This window comes from Anopheles bellator, chromosome 1, assembly GCF_943735745.2.
Source record: "Anopheles bellator chromosome 1, idAnoBellAS_SP24_06.2, whole genome shotgun sequence".
Classification (NCBI taxonomy): Eukaryota; Metazoa; Arthropoda; class Insecta; order Diptera; family Culicidae; genus Anopheles; species Anopheles bellator.
In genome coordinates, this window is record NC_071285.1 from 19,498,008 (window position 1) to 19,504,007 (window position 6,000).

The window sequence follows — 6,000 nt, forward strand, 5'->3', positions numbered from 1 at the left end:
GTCTCCGGGACCCGGGCGTCCCAAGGAAGATGCATTGTATGCGCAAGGCGCAGGTCGAGGCGGGCGCGCGCTGGGAGAGTCGAGAATTAGAATCCTTAACGCCACCGCGAGTGCTGACGCCACCGCGGGTGCCTGTGGGGAGAAGCCCTGCACTTCCACTCACTGAAACTAGATTAAAGGGAGCTGTGGCGATTGATGGGGTCAACCCGTGAGCTCATGAAGCCTCCACATCCACTCGAAGCAGCCCGAGCATGGGAAAATATTGGCCCCTGCGGTCTTGACGTCACCAACGACGAGACCCGACCCGATCGCTGGTGCGCTCCGAATTACTTTTCACGGACATCATAAATCAGTCCACGGCTCGGGAAATGAGGGTTGCTATCAACGGAGAGCGGCGAGCGGTGAGATGGATGGACTTAACTGATCGTGGGTTGTTTTGGGCAAATATCGTTCCACATTAGTCCACATGCTTTAATTAAGGCCGCGAGCTATGGTTTCATTATGCTGGCCCATATTGCTGTAACGTGTCTCGGTCTGTAAATGAAATGTAAAGTAAGTCCGGGGAATTTTGGTGACTTCTGCTAGGAAAGCAAGTGACATGATCTGTTCGGAAGATCGCTACAGAACCATTCGATTGTGGTAGAACAATTGGTTTTGAACTACCATTTCGTGGTGGTTGAATCCAGTGATCTTCTCCGAATGTAGGCTGCCTTTAACTGTATGGTGATGATCGCAATAAATAACGTTTGATGACTCATCCGATTCGTCGAGACTGTGCGATGACTCAAACGTTCCACATTCCTGAAGAGGAAATGCCCAAAGAATGACTCATTAACTCATCATTAAATCGGTCAAGTCGGTTCGAAGTGGCTCGTCCGTAGATCATCATCCTGCAGAGCTCAATGCAGGGTCGCTCCGTTCGAGTAATAAAGAAAAGGTAGGTTCGTATCTATCACAATATGGTCTTCGTACCGTTTGTCCCATCCTATGTAAGGGCTATAACTGACAATGTTCTTTTTTGATCTATGTTCTTTTTCAGCATATAAAGTCGTAGTTGCACATTTCGTAGTATACCGTTTTCAGATTTATCTATCAACTCAAGTGTCAAACTTTTAGTTTAGTGTCTGCCAACAACTTGTTAAAATTATTATAACTTACTACAAAAGTGAGGATTCGACAATGTCATTTTCGAAAATTATCTCATTCGAATCGACTGTTGCTATGAATCCCGAGGATATTGCTTTTAACGCATAATGGCAAAGTACAAACTTTATGGTAGATTAAATATTTGATTCAATTTTTAATTTTTCTTGTTTTTTTAAATTCCTTTTTGAACTAGTAAATAAATCACTCCCTGTAGAATAGTCACGAATTACCACACGAAAAGGGCACCCAGTAGCAGCCGAAAAACTGAGGACCAGCGACCAGCGAGTCAAATTACAATTTAAGTTCTCAAGATCACTGTGCAAACACCTCTTAATGTACTTCTTTAGGATAGGTGTTGTCTACTGGGGTCTTATCTATTGTGTCTGATATTTTCTTCAGAAGTACAAAGATTAATATACTGATATCGTATAGAAATATGAAAGAAAATTGAATGAGTCGGATGAATAAGATTGAACGTATCGACCCAACGATGACGACGTATCCAAACTTTCAAAGTGATTGTTAAATGTGTTATTAATTTAATTAGAAATATCCGAATTAACTACTTGTGTCTTGAATTTGTTTCAGCTAATTGATCCTCAACAAACAAGATACGGCAACAATATGAAACGATCCATCAAATAGATTTACCTCTCGATATCCTAGAATCGATTTTGAAACCAATCAGAACATTAAATGAACACAAATAGCGAGTTTGAATTGGGACCAATTGTTCGCTAAACTCTCGATCGCCCTAATATAGTTTCATAATGTCTCAAACGTCGAAGCCGGTAGCGCACGGACTCGGGAGAAAGGTCCCGGTCCTGAAATGCCGGAACGCCCGTCGTCGTCGTCGTTGTCGTCGTCATAGAGTCCTGTGGTTTCATGGACGCAGTCAGGGCGCATGAAGTGCTAAACAAATCATCGGCCGATCACAGCCGAACCGATTACCGTTGACATAATCGACGCTATTCATTATTTTCCCATGGCCTCCATGGCCGCGAACCGCTTTCTCTGCCCGATCACCAACCGATCGATCGCCGGCCGATTTTCGAAGCCAAATTCGCTGCGCTCGTGTGCGCATCGGCCCCCAGCCCGGCCCCAGCCCAGCCAGGGTAAATAGCTCATAAATTATAGATCATCGCTCTGCAGGCCAATTGTCTGGTGCACGGTGTGGTGGGCCGGTGCATCGATGGTGCACCCATCGGGCACACCGGGCCCCCGGTCCCCGGGCCTAGGTGGAGAACGAAACAATGCATCACAATTGGGCTATCGCTCTGCTTTTTACTCCAAACTGTGGCGCTGGCGCTGAGGGCCACTGATCGGACCCGGCCCTGAGTTGGGTCGGGCCGCCCCCGCCGGATGCCGATGCAAGCGGGAAGGGAACGCCAGCAACGGGGTGGGACCTCTAATCGGGACCAAATCACTGCGCTAAAGGTTAGACGACGGGACGGGCTTCGTTCATTACCGTCTTTGTATCGGTACTTGGCATGCACGGCTTGGTACGGCCCACGGCCCGCCGATTGCCATCACGGAAATGGCCGGCCGGCTAGCCTGGTCTGGTCCCGGGATTTCGGTCAATATTTGAGCACGGCGGCGGCGACGGCACGCGCTTTTCGTCCCGTCAGGACCGATTTCTGCTTGGCCGCAAGTGGATCGCAGGTGATCTTTAGGACGGCGAAACGGAAGCACCCGGCCCAGGCCGAGGCACATCCGGTTCCGGAGATGAGCCGGGGATTTAATTGAAAGGCTTCGCGGGCTGCGAGGAATGTCCGCCAGGCTCCTAGCGCGTCCATCCCGTCCACCGCGCCGCGCATTCGGGGCCACTTTCCAAAGCCGTTCCGAGCTGGGGCCATCGAGATACGATCAGGTGTTGTGCACGTGGGGATGCATCATCCACTCACTTATCATCTGCTTTCGCCGCGTGTGAATTGTGATTGCGACCTCTGCAGTCTCCGCAGTGACTGCGCCTATGTGGGAAAGGCGAAACCTTGGGAATGTGCATTGTGTTGGCCCAGGGATCCTGCACTCGGACTGTGTCTGCGGTTTGGACCCCGGCCCCGGCCCCAAGTCTGCACTGTACCGTGGCGGGTCGCAATTTGTACCGCGCCGACCCATTCGCCGCCGCCTAATCTATCCTCGATATCAAACATAACTCAATTACCATAAACCGAGGATATCGCCGCGGCCCCTTGCGCCACTCCATAGGAGGCGATTCTGCGGACTGCGGACCGGACAAGATCTGGCCGGACGTCTAGGAAGGCGTTCCTGGCAACGGTATTTTGCTGCTCGTTTGGAAAACAATGGAACCTCCCAATGGAGGAGATGCACCTTTCGCGGGCGATGTTGGCGATTCGCCGGTGTCCGAGGACTAGGCAGGTTGCGGTGAGGGCTTCCTAGTTGAAGCATTGCATTTGGGACCCGCTCACACATTCGCCCACCATCGGCACGGACCATTGAGGGTGTCGGACTTGGACCTGGACCTGTAGTAAAAACCCAGGGTCCTGATGGTGATTTGGGAGCTGCCCGGGCCAGAATGCCAGATTTGTGGTCAGCACCCCAAAAAGGGTTTATCGATCGAGATAGAGTTGTCCGACGAGGCTTCGGGGCGATCTTGGAATCCCATTAGAAAAAAAAAAGTTGCTCCGAGATTCGGGATGACAGTTAAACCTGTCCGTTGGCTGGTGGCCATTTGTGATGGTAATTTGATGATAAATCTTCGAGCTTTACTAGCTGTGCTGTTTCGAGGGAGAGTAATCATAAATTGAAGCTGGCGATCCCGAGGCGCGGATGGATTCCTGGCGTTTAACGACGAGTCGTTTTAGTTCCTTTTTAAGATTTTTCGAGGATCACCCCATACCCGATAGTGACCACCGTGCGTCGAATTACGATTCGTTGTACTGTGCGATCGAACACCGGAGTGGTTATGATTAATTCATCGATTAATGCTGATTTTATTTTCACGACCGTCCCGGCGTGGCCGGTGGGGTTTGATGAGTTTCTTTCAAATATAGAGATCACCCCGAGTGGGGGCCTGAGGGGTTGATTAGGAGTTCGGTTCGTCCTCAAATCGTGAAGATTTATCGATGCTGCCCGCCTCGAATCTCGGCGACCGGTGGCCTCGGGCGCCCAGTTGCCATACGGCAACATTTGGACAGCCGTTAAAATCGTTTTTAATTTGAAGCGATCTGGAGTGATTGGACGACCCCGGTCGGTGCGGGTTGGCACCCGGGGAAAAAATCAAAACAAACCAAGAATATGATGAAGACCCGCCGGGTATTTGGCCGGAAGGGTTCAAAGCAGGTGAGATAATCGCGTCGTTAAAATGATGATTTATACCAACAGGAAACCAATCGGGTTCGCCCGATCGACATAAATGATCGCCAGATCGCAGCGGTCACTGATCAAGAACCAGTTTGTCGGGCGATTAGTGCCAGGCACGGAGATGCTGACCCGGAGATGCGGCTGCTGCAGGTTGGACCCCGGCCGCGTGCGTGAAAGATGGATTTAGGGCGCTCCAGCTCCAGTAACGCAAGCCATGCCATGGGGTGGATCACCTGTTTTTGGCAGCACATACGGGTCGGTGGCGGTGTGTGCAGATCGGACCATGAGCTTACCATAAAGACAGTGAGGAGGGCCCAGAATGAGGATCGGAAATGGGGTAACAAAAATAAAACAAAACATGGTCGATGAAGACAAGAAGACGATTGACTAGAGAAGACTCAGGTGCGGGCAATTGAACATTGGATAATAAGAAGTGGGCATTAATTTCAGCAGTTAGAAGAACAAGAAATAGGGACCCGATTACAGTCTACAGTCACCGTAAGTCGAGGGTCTAAAAGTCTTTGAGATGTAGATTCCAGTGAATCGTCTCTAAACAACCTCAATCGCATCTTTCTAACATTGCGTCAACTAGTCTTGTATGTTAAAGAATTGGACGACCAGAGCACTGAAAATAATTTACAAACGCATTACACATTGTTAGTCTGTGGACTTTGTCAACCTTGAATCTTATACGAAAACAGCGCTGGACATTTCCTACTCGAAAAGGATATCACGTTCCACTTGAAACCTTGGAAGGTACACAGAATTGGAACTAGTACGACTTAGTTTGTGAGGTGATATAAATCCGTTTGTGGACAGTAGTGACGATCTCATAGGGTTACTAATTGGAGTATATAACGAACCCTCGCATGTAGATTTGTAGGCTTTTCTCCTTTGCGGACAATTTATAGTTCACTTCCGAAGCACTTAGTAAATAGCGCAAAAAAGGTTCCTCTTAAATCCGACGTATATCCGACTTGTGGTAGAATTTTAAAATTTGTTTGCAACAAAAGGAAGAAAACAAAAATAGAAAACGAACGAATCGCTGGGCCGGGGGCTTTAGTGGCGTTTCGTTCCGCCCGCCGCCGGTGACACATTTAGACGGGCAACTCAGAAATTTTCATAGAATTCCCATAGAAAAAGCTTGTTTGTATTTTATCTTCACACTTATTAGTGTGGAAATCAAGCCAAGAAACCAAGACGTCTCCGCCGTCCGCGAGTCCAATTCATAAATATCGGCAGCCGGCGATCCGGTTCGGATCGCCCTGGCCGTCCGCCACCGCCCGTCGCCGCCACGCAATGAAACGGAGTTTCCGTGTTTGTTTAAGCGCACCTAAATGAGACCATTTGCTGTCCGGAGGAATTGTGTTTTAAAATTCCACCACAGGTTTTACGATTCATTTTCATTATTAAATTGCTGCTATTTAGGATTAAATTACCACGTTTCCACGGGTTACACCGCGGTGCACTGGTTCGGGCACCGCGTCCCTTTCTTAATCTCACGCCTCCGAGTCCGAGCGCGGACGCCAC